Genomic DNA, 18,078 nt, shown 5'->3' with positions numbered 1-18,078 from the left:
CCTCAACATTAAATGGACAAACTAGCATAATTTAAATTGTAAAGAATTTTGTTAATAATACTTGGATAAAAATCTTTTGAAGCCAATGACTACCTGAAGTCTGGAATTCTTTACATTATAAATGCTGCATTTTCTCCCATTAAATACTCTCAGGCTTTTACTGCCCATACATTCAGTTTCTTCTTGTGTGGGGGTCTTTGTGGCCCCCAACTGCACATTTCTTCTGAATGTGAGCAGAAACTTTACATCCTATTACTTCTGTCAGCAGTCACATCATCAATAAACACAAGTTAGCCAGCTCCACTAGCAACCACAAACAAATGTCCAAACAAATGGCTGTAAATATTGTCCTCACTCTACCACAAGTTTATTTGAGATCGGAGACCTTGCTTGGTCAATAAGGGAATATAAATTACTAATAGCTATGAAAAGACAACACTGTCACTGTCCATAAGATGTTAAGGATGTCTAAGACATAGGGTAGCTAATGAGCTATTACATGCTTATATGTGGTACAGATGGATCCAACCATCTCTCCATCCAAATCAGGTTTGCAGGAGCCCATCCCAGCTGCCACTGGGCAAAAGGCAGAGATTAATAATAACTAATCATTACATTTGTTTTTATATCACAAAGATTGTTGAGTGAAAATCAACTGCCTCAATCATACTAGTCCACTGCTATGCACACATGCGCGTGTAGATTAGCCAGCTTTGGGTCATGGCAAAGACGGAGAGCTGAATAAACCTGTTTTTGTTTATTGGCTAAAGTTTTAATAACGGATTGGTTGCAACAAAGTCTTCCACAAATATACTGCAAACATTCCTACTGTCCCTTTAACATGACAATCTACCAACAAATGAGAACAGACAAAGATTTTAAATCAATTCTTGCAATACAAAGCATAGGAAGTTAAATCTGTTGGTGCTGCTGGTGAATATGAGGAGATTAAAGTTAATTAACTAAAGCCTGGACCAGCTGGAAAAGACAAACAGGATTAGTGTTTATGTGGTGGTGATGATGTGAAGGTGATATTCTTTTCTGATAAACAATCACATCATCAGGTGCAGGGAGGCATCCTCTAATATGAAAATGCAGGAGTCTCTCAGGTCGACGTCAAAGCTGTTTTAGATAGAGTAAGTACATCAGAAGATGTAAGAGACCATAATGCATCCGTGAATCTGGCAGTGGTGAGCCGTTGGGAGGAATCTAAAAATAGGAATAAATCAAAACCTACAAAAGTAAAGCGATCTCTCTTTCCTTTAATCTCAGACAGCAACTGTCATAAAGCTCCTTGCCCATTTGAATTCATCCTTTACATTATAGCTATTTTGTGGCTACAATTGTCTATTTTCACTGAAAGCTCAGCTTATTTTGTGCTCATTGAGGACTGTAGCTCTCTCTGTTATACGAGTGTGTCTGCCTCCAATTAACAATGACTGAAGCTGGGCGAGCCGAGCGGCCAGCAGCTTGTTCAAAGTTATGGTCTGTGCTTCATACACATCAAGTAATTAGCAAGTACAAAAACGTCAGTGATTTAGCATCATAACAGATAAGTTTCATCTTGCTTCTCTACACATGTTAATAACTCCTTTGGTACATTAACAAGGAACTCTCTGAAAGGGGACGGCACTTCTGACCACATCCGTAAAACAGGAAAGTTGACCAAGTTCAGGCTCAGCGGTACGTTTAAGTTAGCATGTAAAAGAATGTCTGAATGCAGCACTTTTAACCAGCCGTTTTACCAACACGCCACTTTCAAATTTCATTCATATTCTGAACGCCTCCGAAGAAACTGACAGAACCATATCACACTTTCCTCAAGCCTTTTAATTTAGCTGATTTTCTTGTTAATATATTTTAATATAAACGTGCATACCAGACTTCTGAGCATATAAGCAGCTTTTTTAGAGACATGTGGTCCTCACAGGAAAGCCACTGCAAACATGATTTATTAACATGATGCTGAACATCGAATGAAATATAAAGTTTTTAAAATGACTCTCATCTCATGCAGCAGTTATATTAATCCATTTGCCACAGATGAAGAACATTTTTCTGCAGAATACTCATAATCACGATTTTCCACTAAGTTTTATGTCTAGTGAGGCATTTTATTTTTATATACACTCTAAGGGGAATCGTGACAAGGATGGTAGGACGTCAACCACAGTGAAAAATCAGAAGAAGAAAAGACCGTAATCATCACAACACGGGCAGTTCCACGCAAAACTCTGAGAGCAATGGGAAGAAGGAAGGTGAGAGTTAGTGAGTGAGCGAGCAGCCATCAGGAAGATGCACAGATATAGTGAAGAATCTGCACAGAGACCTAAGGCAAAAGTCTGAGGAAGGCAAACAAACCACCACCCAGGGTGGAGCGAGGCCTTTCTTTTTTATACACGATGGATCTGAAGGTTTTATCATTGAAGCTTTAATGACCATCTTTAAAGCTTCAGTGTGAGGGAGCATAAATTATTGATCTAGCAGGCAGTACATTTCTTTCTCTCTCACTCGCTGCATGTTTCACCTTGTTCTGTTGCAGCTCGTTCACTTCAGTGAATTTAGACTGTAAATGAAATATTACAATAACTACATGAGAGCAACAGAATAAATTGGTGTTCATTACAAAGCAAAATTGAATTTCCACAATATAGCAAAGCACCAAGGATAACAAAGAGCTTGAATGGGCCATTAATAAATTAATGGCTAGAATAATATTTCTGTGCACATCTGGTGAGCAGGTGCTAGTTTGTAGCAAGACAGTCTTTGTTGTTCAAAATAATCTGCTCGTCAGCCATTTGTCAACCTGCTGTATGTATGTGTCCGATATATTCTGGAAACTTCTGGAAGTCCTTTCTTAGTCTACAAAGGTAAATTGAATATTGCAACTCAAAAAGTGGATAAACAAAAATTCCATTGGGTGTATGCTACACTACACCCTTTTCTCAGTACTTTGATCTAAATTGGGCTCCTGAGATCCAAACAAAAAGGGTGTGGCATACGTGTGTGTGTGTGTGTGTGTGTCTAATTTCAGCACCAGCTTTTAAGCTGCTGAATGTGCATTTTAGGCAGCAGAGGCACGTGCACACGCAGGTTGAGGTGGATCTCTCTCTGTATTCTGTCTGTCTGGATCACATCATCCACAAAAATAACAGGCTTGCACACAAAGCCAAAATAGCTGTCTGTTACAATGCCAGGGCAATGCCTGGAATCAATTTATACCCAGTTGTTCATGCAAGCTTCTCATTGCATGTCATTAAGAACATGGACTGGGTGGAGATGCTTTAAGTCAGGGTGATCCAGCTTCTGTTGCAGACTACAAAGTCCAGACAAGAAAGGAGCCAATCTAAACAATTTCACATCAAATTAAGAAACTGATGGAAGCGTCAAGGGTATAAAAAAAAAGACAAAAAGGATCAAAAGCTTTTGTCTTTGTCACTTCATTTATGAATACGACGTTCTTCTTAAAAATATACCAGAGGAGAAAGCAAAGAGAAGTACAGCTGACAGGCCTGACTGGAAGGGAGAGAAATTTTCCTCTTTCAGTTGAGGCTAAAAAGCTGATGGTTTCCTCAAGTAAACTGTGGCCTTTGGCTGCCGGCCCAGTCATGCACGGCAGTAGCGCTTTGCCAGTTCTTCCCACTGACTATACGTCGTTGACTGTGTGTGTGGAAAGTAAATGTTTTTTTTCCTCTGCCAACAGTTGTGTTCCTCACTTTGGAAATGGAATGCTTACAGTAGACATAATACAAGAGAAGCCAGAGATTTCAGACATATTTGTGTGTGTGTGTGTGTGTGTGTGTGTGTGTGTGTGTGTGTGTGTGTGTGTGTGTGTGTGTGTGTGTGTGTGTTTTCTTACTCACTTGCTATGAGAAATGTGATTCTGAGATCTTAAGACTAGTTCAAGTACAGCTCTATGAACATTTTTTAAAGGGCATTTCTACAAGTATCGTCACGAACAAGGTGAAAACATGCTGTATTGCTTTTAGATTCTATTTTACATTATATACATTATAAGTGAAATACATGAATAAATCAAATGAACATAAAGTTATACCACCAAGCTTGCAATTCCCTCTGAACACAAGCAAGAGTTTAGTCAGAAATAAGATAAGATAGAACTTTATTAATCCCTCGGGTGGGTTCCTCTGGGAAATTCGATTTCCAAAAAAGCACAGCACCAACAGAAGTTACAGTTACAGAATATTATATATATATATATATACACACACACACATACACACACATATATAAATACAGAGACAAATATAAATAAAATATACGAAGGGGATAAATAGAATAAATAGGAATTAAAATAAAAATACAAGTGAAATAGCCATGGACTAAGAGAGAAAAGCAAACTTTTTCAAAGACAAGATTGTTTTTCTCAGAAAAGCAGAAGCGAATGAAAGTAGGAAAGAATATTTTTGGTGGGTGAACTGTGAGCTGACAAAGCCAAATCTGAAATTTGAGTGTGTCCACTGTAGCAGTGTGCTGTATACAGGTAACACTGAGAAACGAATGCTAGTTTAGGAAAAGAACTCAAGCTACCCTCATTTCAGCCTGATGTCTTGTACTTTTAACAGGTCTGTAGGCTTTCTGAAGGTCTTTCTAAACATAATCTGCCACTTCACTCATATTTAGTCCAGTCCTTGTATCTAAACATTTTCAGAGGAATGTCTTTTGTTGTTCGTTTGCTACTTATTACTGACCACTGAAGAATACAAAAGGCTCCTAACATCCTAAAGAATGAAACAGTGTCGTGTCCACACATAACAACTTAGCAAAGAACCAATTTTAAATTGTATTTTTAAGCACTTTGTCACGAGCAGCCTGTCACAAAAAACATAATTTGTTTACATTTCTTCATTTGAATCTATGAATCTTGAATCTTACTGCTGCACCAAGAAGGTGATTCCCAAAGAGCTACTACCTACAAACTGTTGGCATGTATCTACTAGGGCTGGGCCATATTATACCGTTCACGGTAATACCGGTATAATGTTAGGCAACGATAGGAAAATGAAATATCGCGATAGAATGGGAGTAAAACGCGCATGCGCAGTGCCTTTGTTTTCATACGCACATGGCCGATTGTTGAGTGAAACAGATGAACCAGAATTGGTTTGTAAAAATGGTGCAACTTCAGTGATGTGGAACTGGTTTGGTGTTTGTCTGTCAGATACACAACAAAGCACATTTTTTTGCAGAACATGCAAGCGGCCGTTGTTATTGTCATATTTGTCGGACTAAGATGCTCTTAAATCTGGGAATAATCTGGGTCCTAAACTCCGTATGCTTCAGGTCAAACAACACTGCAGCATCACTTAGAGTTAAAAACTGTCTAAATTCTTTCATCTTTAATAAAACGATCAGCATTGCTGCTTTACGAGGTGTAACTATAAAGTTTAACTTCCAGGCATCCATGAAAACAAAAGTTATTACATTTAACGGAGTTAGAAGTTAGCAGGAAGCTAGCGGAAGTTAGCTCGCTAGTTTCGCTAGTTACCTAAGCATGATATAGCATGTTCTGACTGAGAGATTTCTGAAAAAAATCAAACGTACAGCTCTGCTATCACTTCCAACATAAATGAAGACAGGAAACTAAACAGCAGTGACGTTTGTAGGGTTACTGAAGTTGGGCTAGCTGGTATATAATGATGTGCTACGTGATCGCTAGCGACACAGCTATGTTAGCATAACATAAACAGTGAAGCTGGAGGACGAACACTAACACTTTTCCACTTATAAAAGTTAACGTGAAGGTTCTTCATGGTTAGAGACAAATGCAATCGCATGGCAGGATGCTGTAAACGGACCAAACTTCAGTCAGGAGAACAACTGAGATAATCCATCCACAATACGAGGTTAGTCATTACTATACTGCAACAACATGGGAATAGAGCAGCTGCCAGAGAATTCAACATTAATGAATCAATGGTACAGAAGTGGAGGAAGCAAGAAGAATGAGTTTAATAAAGTTTGATTTATCTGACTGCTTTGTTTCGCTTAATGTGCCTTATAATCCCGTGCACCTTATGGTCCGAAAAATGCGTACTGCACACTGCAGTTTAATGTTGCAAAGCACCTCTTTTTAACTTCAGTGGATATTATACATGGTTATGCTCAGGATATGTCAGCCCATTTCTAGTGGAAATGCCTTTTGGTTAAACTTTCAGCAAGGAATTTGTATTTGTACTGTTACATTTTTATAAAGCTTTAATGTACATAAAAACCAGCTTCTTGTTTAAGTGAAAATAAATGGAAGGTTGTCTTTTTGCGCTAGTAATGTTGTGGAGTTGTATTTTGTCTCGCATCAATTATATCGTCGGTTATATCGTTATCGCAAATTTTCAAATATATATCGTGATAAATATTTTTGGCCATATCGCCCTGCTCTAGTATCTACAGCAAATGAGCAGCATCCAAAATTCATCTTCTTAAGAAACAGGGCAGGAAAAAAGACGCAGCAAAGCCCTGAAACAACACCTGACTGAAACAGAAATGGTGCCAGCGGAAAGGGCAAAAAGTTTGATGTAGTGATAAATCCAATCTTAACGTTTTTGGTTCAATTTTCAAATTCTTTGTCAGTATGTACAGAGGAGGTCAGGAAAGAGGTCCAATGAGTGTCTACAGCAATCTGTAAAAAATGGTCAGTTACTGCTACATTTTACCCAATGTGGGGGGTCTTGTCAAAATCGATGGCAATAAAAGTAGTGTGAGGTTTCAGTCCACCAAGTATCTGATTGGCAGTGGCTATGTGATACTGAAAAAGAACCACAAAAAATACAGGGTGTATGAAAAGGAATGATTTGATTTCAATGTGCTCTTTACTGCCATTCAGTGGTAATGATCGAAACGTACTGTTAGAGGGGATTTGCAAGTTTCAAGTGGTTGGCAGCGGGTAGCATAACAACAGCACTGATGGAGACATGGAACAAATTGTGTCCAGAGGCTAACACACTGAGCACTTGTAAACATTTCAAGTTTTGTATTTTAAAATTTATCACAGGTTTCACGTGTACATTACTTTAAGAAAACAGATGATTCTTTTTGATTCACCCTATAGATGTTTTCACCTGTGGTTTGGGGTAAATACCACCCTTTACCACCCCAACATTAGCCAACCTTTAGAAAACGTTTCTTTTTTAACCTATGACAGTGTACAAACAATACAACACTTCAGCTATCAGACCATACTCCTACGTTCAACACATCACACACTGTGTCCGCTTGACTAGAAGCAGCAGCATTTCTTGAGCAAAGAACAACTGTATCAGTTCTTTGAGGCTTAAATTACATGTTGATGTAAGTGACAAACGCCTCTAGTTTAACACAGTAATTACAACAAAAGTAAAGAAGCTGGTCAGATAGTACAAAACCACAGAGTGTCTGTTAGAAATGAGTTGGTGGTGGGAATAAACAAAACAGTGGATTAGACCAAATTACTTCTTCCTCATTCCCAACAGAAAGTCACTGCAATGAAATATTAGTCTTTGATAGACCAAGCCGCAGCAGCTGATCCCAGACCAGTCCCTGAGGATCAGACACATCAGAGCAGCTGCCGATTCAGAAGTGATGCAAGTCTAGAATAAGAAGAAGCTCTCTGACAGCACAGACACACACAGACAAACACCAGATCTTGCAACAGCTTGTACATTTGCAAGTCAGCTATAGATGAAAGGAAATTCCACAGGCTTACACCTTCACTCGTGTAACCTGTGCTCCTAACTCCAGCTGCACAGCCCAGCACTCATCTCTCCCACTCAGCTCATTTATGTTCAAGATTTTCTACACGCCTTCATATTCTCTGCTGATATTCTGACAACCACCCCAGCCTGAGTCTCTTTTTGCTAGCACTTTAGTCAGTCTCAGTTAGTTGCATAACCATTTTTGTAAGAGCAGGCCACTCAGAACCAAATGATTTTGACAAGAATGCTACATATTGTACATATGAATGTAAACTGTGGTTTTGTATATGTATATCGAATTAATTGTTGTCCAGAGAGGATGCCGTGGTGATGACAAGTTGAACAGCACCACGATAAGACAGCAGTGAGCCACAGACAGCTCTGCAGCATCATCACTCCATCAGGCCAAGCACATGTTCCAAATGACTTGCACATTTTGTAGCAGAAACACTTATCAAGATTTAAAGAAGGCAGTACAGACACATGCTCAAGTAATAATTATTTGTATGTCAAAATGCTGACATGAAGACAGTGCAATAGTACGGTGTCATTAACATGGTTTTAAACTGAAATTAGTTTAATCTCATTTTGTTACAGGCTCTAAACAAAAGTGAGCTAACTAGGAACAACTAAAAAACACAGTTACATATTGATATTTGCATTAGGTTTTGAGATCTGAGCTTACTCTGAAATGATGCACCGCCTGGCTTAGATGACCCATTTGTCTTAAATTTGTGTTTGTGTATATCCAAGACATCAAACACTTACCCGAGTCATTTAACTTCTTAATGCAATACACTCTATGTTAAACAAAAACCCAATTTAATACTCGGAACTGTTTGGCTATGCTCACTATAGTTATACTACAGCTAGCGCTGGCTGTGGAGTTCCACGCATGAAAGGCTTTTGCACGTTTCTCCTGCTAATCCAGCAGCAGAAAATCTTAGTGTTACACATCAGTTTGGGAGATGGCAGTAAATTTTTCCTCTAATTTTTTTCTCCCTTTTTTTGTTTGTTTTGTTTTCTCAATGATGGCTAGCAAATGTGCATGACCACCACCTGCAGGTGGTAGCGGAATATTGCATCCAACCGTTCCATCAATTTGTTTCACATTCTTTTGTCTCACCCGTTAATGTGGTCTGACAGAGAATGTTACAAACAGTTGTTGAGTGCATGCATAGACAGAAGCTTTGGGGAGCTGTGTTTGAGAAGTTTAAACTTTAAACTACTACTCAGCTACCGCCCGGAGATTATGTAGGATGATGGTCACTACCTGTTGGAGCAGAGTGCAGAGCAGACTCCGCTTGCTTCCTCTGGTGGTGAACAGCAGCGCGGGAGTAAAACGTGCTCAAAGGTTTTTTTTTTTGCTCTATTTGTGGCTGAGCTTGTAACATTCTCAGACAGACGTACTGTCACACTCTTGAGCTCAGGTTATATTTTATAGATGCTGCCCACAAATGAAGAGATGCTCCTGGCAGCATCTGAAGGCGCAGCCGCCACAGAGGACCTCTCTAAGCCCGGCTGCGTTCAGAAAGGTGCTCACCACATCACGGCCAGCATTTGTACTCTCACAGTTTCAGCCTGCGGCTTACAGCTGCACGCAGCTGGCGCGGGCTGTTTGGTGGGCAAGTTATCAGGCGTGTGCCGAATGCTGCGCGGTCCAATCAGCACCAAGTGTTCGGGAGTGCTTACCTTTGCCCGCAAGTCGTGGCAGGACGGGCAACGTGCGTTCAGCAAACCTGCCCGGACCCGCTGCTGAGTCCACCTGGTGAACTGCGATCTCCTCGGTAACACGCGATAAGCGCACTTAAAACACATTCACACGCATGTTTTTCCCTGCACACCTGTGGATCGCCGTGACCAACAAATACATAACCCCTCACCACAACCTCACCATGTACAGCTCGCCCACGCCCAGAGAGAGAGGTTAAAGAATCCGTAGACACCTACCTACCTCATACAATCCGTGTCTCGTCCCAGAGTCCGCAAAGGCGCAGGGTGGAGCAGAGCAGTGATGGAGGGAGCGCTCATGTGTCAGCCGGTGTCCCTGTCCGAGCGCATGCTGCAGAGCCGCCTCTATTTACTCCAGCTGGAAGAACGACACGCCCACTGTGCGTGTGGGTGGGTGACAGAGAGAGAAAGAGAAAGAAATTTGGAACCATGTTTACATTTTTGTCTGTTTGGAAGCGCTGTGCATGGATGTTGCCAGGATTTTTAAACTGATGTGGAAAAAAAGGTATTAGGAAAAAGTCTATAAATAAATGAAAACATATATAATAAAACGCACAGGCCACGAACTCGTACATTTATTTGTTGTAAGATGTCAATTTGTTTGAAAGCCTTCTCTGTACTGCCAGAAATCATCATCAGGAGATACTGTGTGTCCGTTTAGGTGATTTTAAGACCGCAGTAAAAAGTAATGAAATGTTCATAACTGTGCTTCACACCACAGAGAGGACTTGCATGATTAGGTCTATCTGCAAACTTCAGAACACTTCCTCCAAGTTACTGGGAAAATACATCAAAAATAAGCTGTGTAAAGATCTTTAAATGTAAAAAGAAAAAGAGAGAAAATAAAGCAGCTGACTGAAATAACTTCACATAGTATCAAAATAAAAGTCATAATACAACAATAATATAATAATATGATATAAGGACTGAATTCACCCATCCACATTGGTAAAACTGCTGAGGAACAGTCAAAAGAAAACAACAAAGAGCCCAAGGCGATGACCTGACCAGACTTCCCATATCCTAGTCTATCTGTGGATCTGTATGATGCACTGGAACAAGCTGAGGCACAGAGACCCTACCCCGCAACCAACAGGACCAGAAGGATTAACTGGCACAAGAAGGTGGGTTTGTTGCTGACTTCATTTTCATAATAAGATCTTTTTTTTTTCACTTTAGAATTCGCCTTTTAAAAAGTTCTATTGTGGCATTTCACATAATTTAAGGCAAGTTTTATTTATTAAGTGAAAGAAGCTATTGCAAACAGGTCTGGACTTGCTGATCTTTCCATCAGTCCTATTATCATGAACACGGCACACAGAACATCAGTGAAGAATTTCTTCAACTCTTTTCTTGGAAATACTCAGAGGTGGAAGGTCACAAGGTTAGCTAGTGGGCTGTGTTCTGAAGGTAGAGCAGGTTGCACACTAATCGAAGGGTCATTGGCTTGATGACTGACTCCCTCAAACTGCATGCTGATTGCACCTGATGCATGCATTAGTTTGTGAGTGGAAAGTTTACTGGTGGAGGCCACTGACATCTTTTCTGATGTTGTTGTTGCTGTTTTTTTCCACCATTTTTTGTTGTTGTCGTCTTTGCATTTTGCATTTTGCTAGGGTCAGTGTCGCCGCTGGTAGCAAGGAGGAACAAGATGAGCATACAAAACGACCTCCAGCAGGGTCGTGGTGTAAATATCTCTGACCAAACAATCAGAAACAGACTTCCCAAGGGTGGTCTGAGGGCCTAACATCCTCTAGTGGGCCCTGTGCTCACTGTTCAGCACCATGGAGCCCAACTGGCATTTACCACAGAATACCAGAATTGGTAGGTCTACCACTGGCATCCTGTGGTTTTCACAGATGAGAACAGGTTCACTTTTTTTTTTTCTTTGGCTCTCGGAGGAGGCGGACGCACTTTTTCTCCTCTCCCTTATCTTCCCTGCTTATATCCTTGTCTAGTATTGAGAGTGGAGAGATATTTTGCTGCTATTGTTAATAATCATCATCATTACCATTGCATTATTAATATAATTTACAGTATTGATAGTGCATTCAGATGTTTAAACATTTTGGTACCCAATTAGCCTTTAAGATAAGAGATAAGATAAGATAGAACTTTATTAATCCCTCGGGTGGGTTCCTCTGGGAAATTCGATTTCCAAAAAGCGCAGCACCGACAGAAGTTACAGTTACAGAATATTATATATATATATATACACACACACACATACACACACATATATAAATACAGAGACAAATATAAATAAAATATACGAAGGGGATAAATAGAATAAATAGGAATAAAGATAAAAATACAAGTGAATTGCACATTTCAAGTATTTATTACAGGTGCAGTGATAACCACTTTAAACTGTTGAGTTGAATCTATAATCTTAAATGCTTTTGAATGCTTGTTATAATCTTAAGTGTGTATGTGATGATCCTGTTGATTTTGAGTACATCCTGTACAGAGTCAGAGTGACAGGAAACTGCAGGGTTGCAGAGCATTTGCTGAAGTGAAACCGAAAGCAGAATCTAAGTGCAGGTTATTCTGAGGAGCTGGTTAGACGAGGCTATGTGAATAACTAGGTTATTCAAATTGTCTTTTATACTTTTATATTCTTTTATTAAGCTTTTAGTAGAGGTTCTTGATTAAAACATTTATTCAACATAGTACATATAGTTTCAGTTAGGTTGTTACACATAAGGATGAGCCTCTGTTCTTGTGAAAGGTCAGAAGTGCAACGGGTGAGATGAGAGAGCATGTAAGGATGAGACACACATATAGTTAGTGAGTGTTAGTACGCGAGAAGTGACATAGAGGCCGAGTGAGGTCGTGACATATACACACACACACACACACATTAGTTAGACTCTTTTATGGGTGAGAGGTTAGTCATGTCTGGTTGTAAATGCGAAATTGTCTCTGTAAAAGAGAAACGGTGACTTGCAGGATGAGTGTCTTGAACGGGAATAAAGATAGAAGACAATGTTCTTTGGAACTGTATTAAAAGTCATTGTGGTTTTGACCTGACCTATGTATGGAATTGATCTGACGTATGAAGGGGCATCATTAATTCAAACCCTGATGCTATAAAATAATTGTTTGTGCTTTGATTAAGTCGAAGATCAATTCCTGTCTGCGTACAGAGTGAGCTTCCCACACGTGTATTCATTAAAATCAATTGTTTGACCAAGTTCTGGACCATGGTTGTTTGTACTCTCCTTCCCCAATATTTGAACCCCAACACTAGTCTCGTGTTTTTTTTGTATTTTCCCTGGAACACTCTCTCACAGTCTGTTCTCTAAAACCTAAAAGAGGAATTATGGATTGGATCAACTGGTCCCTAAATGCAATTGACACCCCTTTCTCATCGAGAAGTTTGGGCTTGGGTGAGCCTGAGTGCTGAAGATATCTACCTATTCTGAACCATGGTAACAGGGTTCTTGCTGATCGGAGCTGGCTTGGCCCTGACTTATCGAAGAATTAAGGAAGCGGAACCAGCTGTTCAAACCCCCACAAGGCTGCCCGCTGGGATTGGAACGATGGGAGAGGCGTGAGTTTCTCAAAATGGGCTCATTGAGTGCAGCACGGATAAGATCTTGGAGAAGCTATGGCTGCTGTGAACACTCAGAACAAGATCTCTGACTGCAGACTGGATACATCTCGGAAGGGCTCGCTCGGAATGAGATCTCTGGGCGCAAAATCGGATGACATCTGCCAGGAGTGAACAAGACATTCATTTACTGATCCACACCAGTAGGATCTACAACAATAACACTGGAATGCTGCTCTGACTGAAATAGAGGAGTCAGGGATCCAAAAGTCTCAAAGTGAATCCGCATCCCCACTTGTCTTGGTTGTCAAGCTGAATGGTTACCTACACATTTCTAATGACTTCACATGGTTGAATGTAAGAACAGTTAAAGACACACATGCATTGCCTCATGAGTCGGATGCACTTTGCTGCACTCGGTGGAAATGTCTTCTATACGCTGGATCTCACAGGGTTGTACAATGTCAAATACAAGCATTCTCCTCCCCATTTGGCCTTAATGAGTTCAACAGGATGATCATGCTACCTGGACAACCTTATGGTCTGTACGTCATCTGAACAGGTAGAACTTGAGCATCAACAGATGGTTTTCTCATGTACAGTGCAGACAAGCATTCAGGGCTTTGAAACAAGAACTTGTCCGTAGTGTCACATGAGCCCATCTGGATTTTAATGCAGATGGGCTTCATCCTTGCAGCTCTTGTTTCTTTTGATGGCCTTGGAGCCGTCCTCTTACAAACTGCTCAAAGAAGTCCTGACATTAATTAATTCTTCGATCTTAAATATGATCAACCTATCTCTAATGATCGGCTATGTACCACAGGCCTTCAAGCTGGCTGTAGTTAAACCTTTACTCAAAAAGCATCTCTAGACCCAGCAGTCTTAGCTAATTATAGGCCAATCTCCAACCTCCCTTTCATATCAAAAATCCTTGAAAGAGTAGTTGTCAAACAGCTAACAGATCATCTGCAGAGGCTTATTTGAAGAGTTTCAGTCAGGTTTCAGAGCTCAGCACAGAAACAGCTTTAGTGAAGGTTACAAATGATCTTCTTATGGCCTCTGACAGTGGACTCATCTCTGTGCTTGTCCTGCTAGACCTCAGTGCAGCGTTCGATACTGTCGACCATAATATCCTATTAGAGCGATTAGAACATGCTGTAGGTGTTACAGGTACTGCACTGCAGTGGTTTGTATCATATCTATCTAATAGACTCCAGTTTGTGCATGTAAATGGAGAGTCCTCTTCACACACTGAGGTTAATTATGGAGTTCCACAGGGTTCAGTGCTAGGACCAATTCTGTTTACATTATACATGCTTCCCTTAGGCAGCATCATTAGAAGACATAGCATACATTTACACTGCTATGCAGATGACACCCAGCTCTATCTGTCCATGAAGCCAGATAACACACACCAATGAGTTAAACTGCAGGAATGTCTTAAAGACATAAAGACCTGGATGGCCGCTAACTTTCTGCTTCTTAATTCAGATAAAACTGAGGTTATTGTACTCGGCCCTGAAAAGCTTAGAAATACGGTATCTAAGCAGATTCTTACTCTGGATGGCATTACCTTGGCCTCCAGTAACGCTGTGAGGAACCTTGGAGTCATTTTTGACCAGGACATGTCCTTCAATGCACATATTAAACAAATATGTAAGACTGCGTTCTTCCATTTGCGCAACATCTCTAAAATTAGAAACATCCTGTCTCAGAGTGACGCTGAAAAACTAGCTCATGCATTTATTACTTCCAGGCTGGACGACTGTAATTCATTATTATCAGGAAGTCCTAAAAACTCCCTGAAAAGCCTTCAGCTAATCCAAAATGCTGCAGCAAGAGTCCTGACAGGGACTAGAAAGAGAGAGCAGATTTCTCCTGTTTTGGCTTCCCTTCATTGGCTTCCTGTTAAATCCAGAATTGAATTCAAAATCCTGCTCCTCACATACAAGGTCTTAAATAATCAGGCCCCATCTTATCTTAATGGCCTTGTAGTACCATATCACCCTATTAGAGCACTTCGCTCTCGCTCTGCAGGCCTACTTGTTGTTCCTAGAGTATTTAAAAGTAGAATGGGAGGCAGAGCCTTCAGTTTTCAGGCCCCTCTTCTGTAGAACCAGCTTCCAGTTTGGATTCAGGAGACAGACACTATCTCTACTTTCAAGATTAGGCTTCAAACTTTCCTTTTTGCTAAAGCATATAGTTAGGGCTGGACCAGGTGACCCTGAATCCTCCCTTAGTTATGCTGCAATAGATGTAGGCTGCCGGGGGATTCCCATGATGCATTGAGTTTTTCCTTTCCAGTCACCTTTCTCGCTCACTATGTATTAACAGACCTCTCTGCATTGAATCATATCTGTTATTAACCTCTGTCTCTCTTCCACAGCATGTTTCTTATCCTGTCTTCCTTCTCTCACCCCAACCAGTCGCAGCAGATGGCCCCGCCCCGCCCCTCCCTGAGCCTGGTTCTGCCGGAGGTTTGTTCCTGTTAAAAGGGAGTTTTTCCTTCCCACTGTTGCCAAAGTGCTTGCTCATAGGGGGTCATATGATTGTTGGGTTTTTCTCTGTATCTATGAAGCGCCTTGAGGCGACTTATGTTGTGATTTGGCGCTATATAAATAAAATTGAATTGAATTGAATTGAATTGAATTACAGTTTCCCCCTGATGGAAAGATTGCCAGACCAGTGGCATTTGCCAGCAGGACCTTCTGACACTCTCAGCTAAACTATCCAGTGCATCATTTGGACTTTCTTTCTCTGAAATGGGCAATCTGTTAAATTTTACTGACAAAACCACCAGTCTATTCAGGAAAAACCCAGTCTGGGAAGCTATAAAAGACAGGAAAACTGAGGACTTAAAAAAAGGGTAATTAGAAAGACTGAACACACTCGGGGGGAAAGTCACAGGTAAAGTGAATCAGTAGACAAGACTATCAAAATAACACAGGCAGTAGCTTAGCAAAGAAAGGAGATACAAAAAACAGTTGAAAATACAGCCAAAACTCTACGGACTGATCTGAGCGTAAAACCAAGGAGATCTAAAAATTTATTTAAAAAAAAAAAAAGCAAAATTCAAAACACTATACAAAGGAAACAATCTCAGCTAAGGACAAGGTAAAAGCAGAAACCAAGAACTCAAAATGCTCTGGAGAGATGACAAAAAGTAAACAATAACTTCAATCAGATCATTACAAAAGAAATTGTACGTTTAGTTAAAAGCATTAACTAAACGTACCGGATCAAAACACAAAACACCGGGTCAAAGATCCATGCAGAAATGTACACATGCTTACTTCCAGACCAAACACTGTACACATGTATACCATTCAGAGGTTCTTGTGCAAGGGAGCAACTACTCTGCAATATGTGGCAATTCCCTCCAACAGTTATTATTAGGGAGTCCAAAAAGTATATGGTGCAAACTGTGCAAACACACTAAGTCCCTGAGCGGTCCCTTGGACCACTGTGAGCAACATCAGATGTGTGCACTGTGGTCACGCCAGCAAACCATCCATTCAAGTTACATGGTTTATTAAAAGAGTCAAATTACAGCATTTACATTTCTGTTAGAATGCTTTTAAAGGGTTCAGCCCAATTACAATGAAAATGACAAAAGTCTTGTTTGTGGCCTGTGTAGTATGTTAACGTATTTGGATGTATAAATATTTATTTTTAGCAATGGCAAACATAAACTGCTAACCAAACCAAGCAGACTATAAACTCCAATATTGAAAACATGATTAGGATTTTTATTAAAAAGCTCTGACTTGTATTATGAGTCAGTTTGTGAAGCTATGCTGCTATGCACTGGGTGAGATTGTCCTACTGTGGTCTGGGAGAGAGTCCTGTAACTCTCCCAGACCACAGTAGGACAATAAAAATTGTAAATAAATGACATTAGAGGAGCAGAATTCTAATTGAGAACTTAAATTTCATCTCATTTTTCCTGTGTCCTTCTCACTTCTCCAGTGGTTGCACACTTTGTCCCAGCTGAATCCCCCTCTGCTTCTTTCACATTGTGTCATGAATCACTGTGTAGCAGGCACTCAGGCACGAGGTTTAAACACAAAGAACTCAGCTTTATTTGCTGGCAGGGGAAAGTCATACAAAAGCAAACTAAACTAGAAAAATTTGCATTTCCTGCGAAAATGCAGTGGGATGCCTTAACGCTGAAGATGTCTGTTGAAAAAAGCTGAAAAAATTGAAAGTCGAAAAAAATGCTGCCCTGAGTAGGATTCGAATCTGGCCATACTGGTCTAAGTGCGGCTAATTACTCACTGAGCCAAACTCATTCTCAGAAAGAAGAGGTGGAGACACTGACAATTGTGCTGAAATGAGCAGAAGCTGCTGAGAATTGTGCTAATAAGAGGAGAAAAGGCTGCAAATTTTGCAGAAAAGAGGTGAATCAGAAGAATTTCTGCTGAAAAGAGATGAAGCAGCAGAATTTCTGGAAAAGCTTAAAATTCTAATGAAAACAGCAGAAGAGGCTGAGATTTGTGGTGATAAGAGGTGAAAATGCTGAACCAATCAGAGGTAGTGCTTCTCTCTGCTTCAGCAGGCTGTGTACTTGTATGTATTTCTGCCATGGACTGTCAACAAGAATCTGAGGTCCATATTAGAAAAGCTGCTAAATTCATAAAACTTTGCAGAATTGTAATAAATTATCATTATGAATTACTTGTCTGTGATAGTGTATTAATTTGTAGTGGAAAAAAACATGTAGACAAGGTGGAATTGAACCCACGACCTTTGGGCTTCAGACCCGTGTCATTACCAACTGCGGCACTGGGAAACAGGGTGATGAGCAGTCAGAATTAGATCCCGGTAAGAGGCAAAAAACGCCGTTTTTTGGAGTTACAAAACGTCGTGTAACACAAAAACTAGGTGGACTAGAAGCATAATTCTTGCACTGGGTGAATCAGCGGACTGGAAACTGAAACTAAACTCACAGTGAGATCCACACAGCATGAGACGAAAGGAGAGCACAGCTGGGGGAAATCAGAACTGACGAGACAAGGAGGCATAACCTGAACACACTGAGATCAGACGCGGACTATCAAAATAAAACAGGAAACAAACACAAAGACAGACTAAGAGACA

General features: G+C 40.4%; 1 protein-coding gene across 3 annotated transcripts in view; it reads right to left on the bottom strand.

Moving 5' to 3' along the window:
• Positions 1–9,781, bottom strand: part of cemip (cell migration inducing hyaluronidase 1) — a 157,063-nt gene extending 147,282 nt beyond the window's left edge. Inside the window, exon 1 of one of the 3 annotated variants that reach the window (XM_080884666.1) lies at positions 9,646–9,781. The gene's annotated coding sequence lies outside the window, so the exon portion shown is untranslated. Of the gene's footprint in view, positions 1–9,383; positions 9,574–9,641 lie in introns of those variants that run through there. The other 2 variants (XM_080884668.1, XM_080884667.1) reach the window with 2 other exon arrangements.
• Between the last annotated feature and the right edge of the window lie 8,297 nt (positions 9,782–18,078).

The sequence above is a fragment of the Rhamphochromis sp. 'chilingali' genome, assembly GCF_963969265.1.
Source record: "Rhamphochromis sp. 'chilingali' genome assembly, chromosome: 6".
Lineage (NCBI taxonomy): Eukaryota > Metazoa > Chordata > Actinopteri > Cichliformes > Cichlidae > Rhamphochromis > Rhamphochromis sp. 'chilingali'.
This window is presented reverse-complemented; position numbering and strand designations above follow the sequence as displayed.